General features: G+C 39.6%; 1 protein-coding gene across 1 annotated transcript in view; it reads right to left on the bottom strand.

Moving 5' to 3' along the window:
* RAB40AL (RAB40A like) overlaps nt 1–10,728 on the bottom strand; it is a 160,525-nt gene that overhangs the window by 33,784 nt on the left and 116,013 nt on the right. Inside the window, exons 8-11 of the mRNA XM_026451665.1 lie at nt 9,683–9,873; nt 6,570–6,653; nt 5,644–5,784; nt 1,462–1,540 (exon numbers count right to left, since the gene is read on the bottom strand). The gene's annotated coding sequence lies outside the window, so the exon portion shown is untranslated. The remainder of the gene's footprint in view (nt 1–1,461; nt 1,541–5,643; nt 5,785–6,569; nt 6,654–9,682; nt 9,874–10,728) is intronic.

Raw genomic sequence — 10,728 nt, forward strand, 5'->3', positions numbered from 1 at the left:
TTCCACTTAATATTCTTCTGAGGATTTATATTAGCATCTTATTAGTTCTTACAGTTTTAACATAATCAACAAGTTCATTGTTCATGTCTATATCTATTGGAATCGTATGTCAAAATTAGTTGCCAACTGCTTTGTTACTGAGCTTGCCCTATAAATTATGGATGCTAATCTAACATCTGAGATGTAGTTTGAAAACGTTTTCCCATTATTTTATATAAATTCTTAGTGTTATTTTCATTTAGAACGTGTTTTCAACTTCAATAATATGAATAAGATATATACAGATTGTAATTTAAAAAGAAATACTGGTGAAGAACACCTTAGGGCGTGTGTACTGTCGGCCTTGAGAAAAATACGAGTATTGAGAGTCCTGGAGATATCAAGACAAAAATGGAAAAATACTTTAAGTAATTCTAGAGTTAGCTGCTGATCTGGAGAGAAAAGAGTTTTCTCCCCAATTTACATAAACTTTCCTAAAGTACCATAATATGAATAATGGTCAAAGTGATAGGTACCTTGAATAGCAGTTAAGATTAAAGGAGATGAAATATAAAGTGCATTTGCTTACAGTAGTTTAGTGTATGTTAATTTCCTTCTCTCAACCTCCCCTGTCCCAAGGCCAGTACTTGAGCTTCTGCCTGAGCCCACTCACCACTTCGAGCAGCAACCAACTCATGTGGCCCTACACCCAGGTCTCCTGGCATAAATGGCGGGATTTAATCTTCTCTATCTTCTTAATCACCCAGAGGGGTTGTGGAGTGAGGATGCATTGGTCCACAATAGCAGAGGGGTGGAATCTGACCATTTCTCTAGCCCTGGAAGCCCATCTTCTAAAAGGGAGGCTACTCAGGGCTGTCTATGGATGATGAAGGTTGGAACCTCATTCCAATCCTACCACCTATCTGGAGAAACTTAGGCTCTGAAAGCCTGAGTTTGGCCATCTATGAAATGGGACTGACCATACCATCCTTACAGTGCTGTCCTGAGGGGTAAATGAGAAAACCTGTCCAGAGTATATGGCATAGAGTGGGACTTCAATGGCCTTTAAATGTTGGGACACAGCACTAGGGGATGGCTGAGCCTCAGGGCTAAGGAGGCATTGTGAAAAATCATTTCTCATTGTTTCTCTTTATGAGAAAATAGGTATCTAGTTGAAGAAAGCAAATGTCCCTGTGATATGCCTTGAGTTCAAAGATTTGTAGACAGTTGTTTCTGTACTTCCTGGGCATTATCAGAAGCTCATAAGAGCTGTTCAACATCATGCCCCCGAGCTGACCCAAATCCAGCTCCCCATGCTGGAAAGACAGGCATATCTTGGAATTCACCTGTTGAGTTCAGAAATCGGTAACACCAGGGTAGCAAAAAGTTGTGTTTGCCTAATGGCTGTTCCTGGACTGGTCAGTATGGTTTTGGGCTCTTTATTTTTTGTTTTTTTTTTTAAGGAAAAATTTGGACCCATACCTCAGTCACCAGTGCAGAGTCTTCGGATCATGCAGTATTCAGCCACATCACTTCAGGTTTTCGGTCATCTGCTGCCTCCCTTAGAGACAAAAATCCAATAGTTACTAGCAGGTCTTTGACACATGATATAGTTTGGCTGTGTCCCCACCCAAATCTCACCTTGAATAAGCTCCCTTGCCTGCCACCATGTAAGATGTGTTTTTGCCTTCTGCTATGATTGTGGGGCTTCCCCAGCCATGTGGAACTGTGAGTCAATTAAACCTCTTTCCTTTATAAATTACCTAGTCTCCGTTATGTCTTTATCAGCAGCATGAGAACAGACTAATATAACACACAATTGTCCAGTTTTTAATTAGCTAACAACTAAATATTTACAGAACCCAGAATTCACGATATTCCATTGGAATAGCGTGAATTCTATTCCTCATGAACTCTAAATTCCTCATGAACTCTAAAGTCCAATTAACTGGGTAAGAAAGGAAATTAATATATGGGTGACTTCATTGCTTAAATCTGAGATAAGATGGTTCTTCTCATTAATTTTTAAACTTGATCGGGTTTCAAAATTGATGATTTTCAAAAATCCCTCCTTGGACTTCTCATCACCTATTCAACCACATGATAGAGATACCACTCCTCTCCCTCTCCCCCTCTCTCTCTGGCGCTCGCTCTCTGTCTGCTTGTCTGTCTCTCTCTCTGTGTGTGTGTGTGTGTGTGTGTGTGTGTGTGTATGTGTGTACGTGTATGTGTCCTCCCCCATTGGATTCTCTCTTCCCCTTCAAATTCAAAGTTCCACAAAGAGTTTTATACATTCCTTGTTAATACTATCCACTTTTGACTGACTCTTTATCCCATTACACTATGGATTCTGTCCCCAGGATCATCAATTAACACATATGAATTAAAACTCTTTTGAGGCCGGGTGCGGTGGCTCACGCTTGTAATCCCAGCACTTTGGGAGGCCGAGATGGGCAGATCACGAGGTCAGGAGATCGAGACCATCCTGGCTAACATGGTGAAATCCCGTCTCTACTAAAAATACAAATAATTAGCTGGGTGTGGTGGCAGGCGCCTGTAGTCCCAGCTTCTCGGGAGGCTGAGGCAGGAGAATGGCATGAACCCAGGAGGCGGAGCTTGCAGTGAGCCAAGATCGCGCCACAGCACTCCAACATGGGTGACAGAGCGAGGCTCCGTCTCAAAAAAAAAAAAAAAAAAAAAAAAAAGAAAAAAGAAAAAAACAAACAACAAAAAACCTCTTTTGAAATACCTTCCTTGTCCAATCAAAAATAACAAATGGAAAGTACAATATACTCATGCTGAGCAATTGTGATACAAAATCAGATCAAGCTCTAAATGACATGCATCCCTGAACTAATCAATGGATTTGGGTAGTAACCTGGACATATGAAAATCAACTCAGGGAATCACTGTCTTCTTTCACCAGCATGACCCAGTTTAGATTCCAGATAGACAGGGTAAGCCTACATGAATTACAATTTGGATTAAAGATAGAAAATTAGGTCTGGGCAAATGGAAGGTTATTTCATGTCAGGAAACACTGAGACATTATTTTAGGCTAGTTAGCTTCAGGGAAGCGCTAAGATTTTGAATTCGTCAGGGAATAAAGAGGTTTGAAAAATGGTATCTGTAGATTTTGTTGGAGCTCCCCACAGCATATAAACTGAGAAAATGGGTGTGTCTGCTTCAGTGAGTCTGAAAGACAGTATAAATGACAAATAGGCATATATGGTAGGTCCCTCTATTAAGATGTGAATGTATGTTTGTTCTCCTCATGTTTCTTCCTTTCTCCTATTTCATGAGGTAGCCAGGTATTTAAGGATGAAACCACGTCAGAAAACAATATCATACTTCACTTACAGATATATGCATATGTAATAAAAGTATAGAAAAATGTCTTAAAAACGTAAAACCTAAATTCTACATCGTGGTCACCTGTGGGAAAGAAAGCAGCTGAGGTAATAAGAGAAGACTTTAAAGTGTGTTTGACTCACCTAGGAAGGTTTTATATGTTGACATGAGTATGTAGAAGTCTGTTGTATTCTATAATTTTTTGTGTTACTTTAAGATTTCATAACAACCACTATTTCTCTGAGACTTAATTCTGATTTTAAAAAGATCCATACCAATTAAGAAATTCAGGGAAATATAATCAAGTCCAGATATATAATCAATAACCCCATCACTGGTTAATTTTTTAACTTTTTTTTGTATTAATGCTCATTTCATTCTCTATGCATGCATATTTAATGTATGTATACTAAATATGGGTTTCATTAATTTGAAGATTCAATATTTGCTAAAGATCATGAAAGCAGTTATTAAATGTACACACATTTTCTACCTGATCTATCTGGCTCCAAAGCCCACATGCCTAACCACTGGGTATACAAGGAAAGATCTGGTACTTAGGACCCAGGTGTGCTGGTTTCAGTCTGTTTTACAGCAGACTCATCTTCATGCTCTGTCATTCAGTGCTATCTCCTTTCTGGAGCTTAATGAAAAGCTGCTATTTCAGTGTCCAAATGGAAGGTAAAAGAAGGTAGCAAGAAAGGACATCAAACAAAATGTAATGAGGGGATGATTTTCCTTCTCCTCCACTGCATTATCAGGTTACCTGTGCTACAAAGAAGAGACAGCAAAGCCCGCCCTCCCTCCCTCTCTCTCTCTCTTTCTCCCTCCCTCCCTCCCTTCCTCTCTTTCTTTTTTTAGGGTCTTGCTTTGTTGCCCAGGCTGAGTGCAGAGAGAAAACAAATCAAAGTGTGGAGAGACTGTGACCCTGTGAAAAGAGTGTTCTGGTGAAGAACGTGACTTCAGGAGGAAGCATAAACCCACTGCCAGATGGGAGCCTATGGGACCTGGGGTTAGAGAAAAACTAAAGTAGGTGTGAGATTAACCTGGGTTAATTTTATGGTTTTTTTTTTCGGAAATATTTCTTAAGTAACATATTTTAGGAGCCACATTTTTATCATAAATATATTCCACACTTGTCTTTGCAAAAGGTTAATATTGAGTCAAGCGCAGAATTTAAAAACTATTAATACCCAGTGTTAAAGCAAACTAAATATGACCTGAGAAGGACTTCGTACTTCTATATTTGAGTCCTTGTGGATTAACTGTAACCTAGCTTAATAGACAAAATTGAAAACATAACTTCGGAGTATGTGCCTGTAACAACAGCTAACTCTTGGCCAATCCCAGCGGCCATACTTCAACCATTTGTGTACTGCGGAGTGTTCAAACTGGGTTTAAACAAGGCAAACACCAAGCTATAATCAATCCAGCCATTCTGTACCTCACTTCCAATTTCTGTACATCATTTCCCTTTATTGGTCTATAAATCTTTTTCCACCATATGGCTCTACTAGAGTCTCCGTGAATCTGCTGTGATTCTGGGGGCTGCCCAATTCACGAATTGTTCATTGCTCAAAGTCCTTTAAATTTAATTTGGCTGAAGTTTTTCTTTTATCATCAGTATTCCTATCCTTATTGAAATTTACATCATGCTACTGTGTGTTTTTATACATGTATATAAGCAAATGTAATGGATACACATACATTACATTTTATATAATGGTTATACTATATATGGAGCTTGGTATTCTGGGTTTTTATTTCCATTTCTACTTTTATCTGAACTTTTATACAAAGTACTAATATGTGGATGAATCATTCTGATTAAATTATAAGATATATAATCTAACTTTGCCTTTTAATGAACCAGCTGACCCAACCCCAATTTTCAAACAATGCATCTGATTGGAAATGCCATATCTACATTGCATATTAAATGTAATATATATATGGGTCTGTTCATGAGCTTTCTACAGACATCCTGTAATCTGTATGTCAAAGACTCCATCAGCTACAAAAGCAAAGTTTCATAGAACACTGCAACACCTGACAGTGTAATCCTGATTCCTATCATTCACCCTTTGGATGAATGGTGCAATAATAAAACAAAATAAACAATAATAAAAATGCCAGCAATTGTAGGATACCTGATAGATAAATTATTTGCTCTAGATTATGCAACCATCAAGTGATAGTTCCCAGACTCAAATCGAAGTCCTTCTCACCCCAAAGCCCACACAGCTAACCACTGTTCCTATAATAAATGTCCTTCTGTGGTAGACTAGAGGCCGACAAAAGAAGAGGACTCACCCCAGGTCCCGTGGTCACTTTACAGGTCTGGCAACTAGGATACAGGTTAAATGACCCCCATCTTCTGTACAGCTATTATTCTTTGCTCTTCTTTAATATTCCTTCTTTCTAGGGCTCAATAAATTCATTCACCATGTCACACTAGGATGAAAATAGGAGATCAGAAAGTACATGGAATCAAAAGAATAACGAGATACAACCAACATTCACTGTTTGTCGCCATGTTTCCAGATCCTCTCGTTTCAAATCTTTTATTTTATGTAGCACAGATGTATTCTTCCAGGGCCAGCAATCTCTAAGAATGTACCCCCAAAGATACAATTAAAAAAGACAAAAGGCATAAACACAAGGCAATTCATGGTAGAACAATTTGTAACAGGACAAGACTAGAAATGAGACAGATGTCCATCAATAAGGAATTGATTGAATAATCTAAGGTACATCTACATCCCAGAGTTCTATGGAGGTAAAACAAGCAATGAGAACTCCCCCTTCTACTCCTTTGTAATGATTTCCAGCATATATTGTTAACTGAAGAAAGAAAGGTGCAGAAAAATGTGTTGAGTCACTGCTGTCCAATATAGTAGGCATTGTCCACATATGGCCATTTACATTTAAGTTGATTAAACGTACATGAAACTAAAAGTTCAGTTCCATTCAACACGTTTCAGGTGTTCAACCGCCACAGTTGCCATTAGCTATTGTATTGAACAATGTAGACAGTATATTTCATCTCTATAGAAATTAAAATGATTTTTCTGTTATTCCCATATACAGCTTTCTATTCAGCATATAAAGAGGCTGGAACATCTAGTGGACTTCTGTATCCCTTTAACCTGGAATGCCTCCTTTTTCAACCCAGAGTTTCAGAACGCTCTATAGGGTGTGCATGGGCCACAGCCCCTCCCTCCCACCTTCCTGCTCACCGATGTTCAAGCTGTAGTTCAAGCTTCTGTCATGAGGGGGGCGCCATTGTACCACCATTATAGAACTCTTCTGCAAAGACATGTCTGCAAGGAGCAAAAAATACAATACTTCCCTTAAACCACAGCTTATGAGCCTAAGTGCAGAATGATTCATTCTAATTCTGTCAAAAAAAAAAAAAAAAAAGAACAACTGATAAGTGTAAAAGAAGACTGTAAATACATATACGGTGAGGCATCCATAGGATGAAACACCAGGTAGGTCTAACACTCCTTGGCTGTTGCTGGAAGACAGAATCTTAATGGATTGCATCAGGGCAGGTGAGAGGTGACTGAGAGAGGATGAGGGCACAAGGGGCAGGTCTGGGAGGCTGTGCTTATAGTATCCTGGAGAGGGGATGAGTGGGAGGCAGTGGTAGAAGGTCCAGGAAGCCTATACAGGGGTGGATGGAGAGTGAACAAATGCCCTGCTGTCTGGAAGGGACCCTCCTACAGTGTGGCAACCTCAACCTACACGGAGAAGGGAAGAGATGAATCAATGAATGCGATGTAGATTTGGGGTCGACAGCAAATGGAACTGTTTTAATATACACACAAATACTCCAAAGAGAACTGGTATTTCAGTAAACAAACCATGTTATAACATCTGTTACTCTTTGTTAGATGTACTCCTTTTCCTTAAAAAAGAACAAATGTGAAGATGGCTGTGATGTCTCCTAGTGGCCAGAGCCAGGACTGCAACTCTGAGAGCTGACTGGTGAGTTCAGCAGGGGGAAAGGGAGGGATGGAGGTTGGGAGGTTGATTAATGGGATCAGCCAGTTTTCTGGAATTTTTGACGTACCTACAGGAATCCTTCTGTATCCATCATTTTTCTGGGTTATAAAAAAGTATGTTTTCTGGGATATATAAATCTGAGATTGGAAGTACAGTGTCAGTCTGAACTGGGGATAATGCTGCAACTGTGAACTGTATTTGAGGTGGTAGAGCTAGAGGAGCTAGAACATACACACATACACACACACTCATGTGGGACTCAATTCATTTTTTAAAAATCTACATTATTTCCCTAGGAAATTGAATAAATGAATGCCTAAAGTAAGGAATATATGTGTACCATACTCTTGTCAATATGTTCACAGCATATTGTTTTTAATATTTTATCAAAATACTTTTTCCTGAATATAAAATGTAAAACAATATATAAAAACACATATATGAATTGAAATTAACCTGTATCTCTCACTGGAGCAGCTCCTAACCCCTGACGCCTAGGTGTCTGCTGTCCATAGAATGGTGCATACTGTGAAATGTGTCTCCACAGGTGAGATGCACACAAATGTGTTCACCTACACACACACACACACACACACAGACTGTTCCAAAGGTCGAATCACATCCTTATCTTCTTTTGCAACCTATTTTTTCCACTATTCTTCTCAGGATTTATATTTACATCTTATTAGTTTCTGTGGTTTTGGCATAGTTCATGTGTTTATTGTTAATGTATCTAATTATTTGACTTCTCCACTGAAATTATTTGCCTAAGTTCTTTGTTAGTGTGCTTCACAAAGCATGAATTCTAACCCAGTATCTCAGCTCTAGTTTGCACAGATTTTTCCAGAGTTTTTACGCTATTCTTAGGTTTTTTTTTAATTTAGAATTTTTCAATTTAAATTATCTTCTGACTTAAAACCACATGGATCACAATTTTTTTAAAAAATGTTAAACTGCCTTGGAACATGTAATGGCAGTGCCCAAGCAGATTAGATCATTCCAAGCCCAGGAGGCACAGAGACAAACTGGAGAAAACTTTAGAATAATTCAGAATTACCTGCTAATCGAGACACAACAAAGGTATTTCCCTGATGTACAGAAACTCGCCTAAAGAAACTCGCCTAAAGTACCCTGATCTGAATAATGGACATAATTCAGTGGGTATTCTTGTAGGTAACTTGAATAGCTGTTGAGATTAAAGGAGATGAAATATAGAGTGCATTTGCCTAAAGGAGTTGTGATGGTTAACACTGAGTGTCAACTTGATTGGATTGAAGGATACAAAGTATTAATCCCGGGTGTGTCTGTGTGGGTACTTCCAAAAGACATTAACATTTGAGTCAGTGGGCTGGGAAAGGTAGATCCACTCTTAATCTGGTGGGCACAATCTAATCAGCTTCCAGTGAATATAAAGCAGGCAGAAAAATGTGAAAAAGAGAGGCTGGCCTAGCCTCCCAGCCTACATCTTTCTCCCGTGCTGGATGCTTCCTGCCCTCGAACATTGGACTCAAAGTTCTTCAGTTTTGGGACTCGAACTGACTCTCCTTGTTCCTCAGCTTGCAGATGGCCTATTGTAGGACCTTGTGACTGTGTAAGTTAATACTTATTAACTCTCTCTCTCATATATATGCGCTCACCTGTCTCAAGGCCAACTCTTGAGCTCCTGCCTGAGCCCACTCACCACTTCAGGCATCAATCAGCCAACTCATGTGTCCCTACACACAGGTCTGTTGGCACAAAGAATGGGATCTCACCTCTGTCATCTTCATCCAGAAAAGTTGTTAAGACTCATGGGGTCACAATAGCAGGGGGGTGGAATCTCACCATTTCTCAAGCCCAGAAACCCATCTTCTAAAAGGGAGGCTCTTCAGGGTCCTCTAGGGAGGGTGAGGGATGGAATTTCATTAAAATCCTGCCACTTACCTGAAGAGGTGACTTAGGTAAGAGCCTGAGCTTAGTCATCTTTTAAATGGGACTGACCATACCATCCTTACATAGCTGCCTGATGGGTACATGAGGAAACCTCTTCAGAGTATATGGCATGGGGTGGGACTTAAATGACCTTTAAATGGGACACAGCATTAGGGGCTGGCCGAGCCTCAGTGCTAAGGCAGGCATTGTGAAAAATCATTTCTCATTGTTCCCCCTTATGAGAACACAGACATCTAGTTGAAGAAAGCAAATGTTCCTATGATATGCCTTGAGTTCAAAGTTTTGTAGACCGTAGTTTCTCTACTTTGTGGGTGTTATCAGAAACTCATAAGAGGTCTAACATCATGCTTCTGAGATGACCCAAATTTAGTTCCCCACACTGGGAAGACAGGAATGTCTTTGAACTTACCTGTTGAGCTCAGAGACAGCACCGGGGATGCAAGGTTTGGTGTTTGCCCAGTGGCTGCTCCTGGACTACTTGGTATGTTAATATATTTATTGGTATATTCTAGATCTGTCCCAAAATCACCAGTGCAGGAGTTTTCAGATCGTGCATTAACCAGCCACATTGCATCAGAATTTCAGCCATCTGCTGCCTCCCTGAGAGACAAAAATCCAAGAGTTACTAGCATTTCTTCACACACAATATCTATTCTTTCATTAGGTAATAACTAAATATGTATTGAGCTCAAAACCCATTCTATTCCATTGGAGGTGTCTCATGAGCTCTAATGTGATATAAAAGCATAAGGGAAATAAACATGTGGGCAACTTCAAGGGTTCATTCTGAGATAGCTTTTTTTCACATTAGCTTTTAACTTGGTCAAGTTTCAAGAAATTGAATATTTTAAAAAAATCTATCCTTGGACCCCCTCGTCACCCATTCAGCTACAGGATACAGATCTCCCTGTCTCTGTCTCTCCCTCCCTTATCCTTCTTCTCCTTCATATTCAAAGTACCAAAAAGAGTTTTCTTTTTTTTTTATTATTGTTATTTTTTTATTATACTTTAAGTTCTAGGGTACATGTGCATAATGTGCAGGTTTGTTACATATGTATACTTGTGCCATGCTGGTGTGCTGCAACCATCAACTCGTCAGCACCCATCAATTCATCATTTATATCAGGTATAACTCCCCAATGCAATCCCTCCCCCCTCCCCCCTCCCCATGATAGGCCCCAGTGTGTGATGTTCCCCTTCCCGAGTCCAAGTGATCTCATTGTTCAGTTCCCACCTATGAGTGAGAACATGCGGTGTTTGGTTTTCTCTTCTTGTGATAGTTTGCTAAGAATGATGGTTTCCAGCTGCATCCATGTCCCTACAAAGGACGCAAACTCATCCTTTTTTATGGCTGCATAGTATTCCATGGTGTATATGTGCCACATTTTCTTAATCCAGTCTGTCACTGATGGACATTTGGGTTGATTCCAAGTCTTTGCTATTGTGAATAGTGCC

Source organism: Piliocolobus tephrosceles, chromosome 12 (genome assembly GCF_002776525.5).
Source record: "Piliocolobus tephrosceles isolate RC106 chromosome 12, ASM277652v3, whole genome shotgun sequence".
Lineage (NCBI taxonomy): Eukaryota > Metazoa > Chordata > Mammalia > Primates > Cercopithecidae > Piliocolobus > Piliocolobus tephrosceles.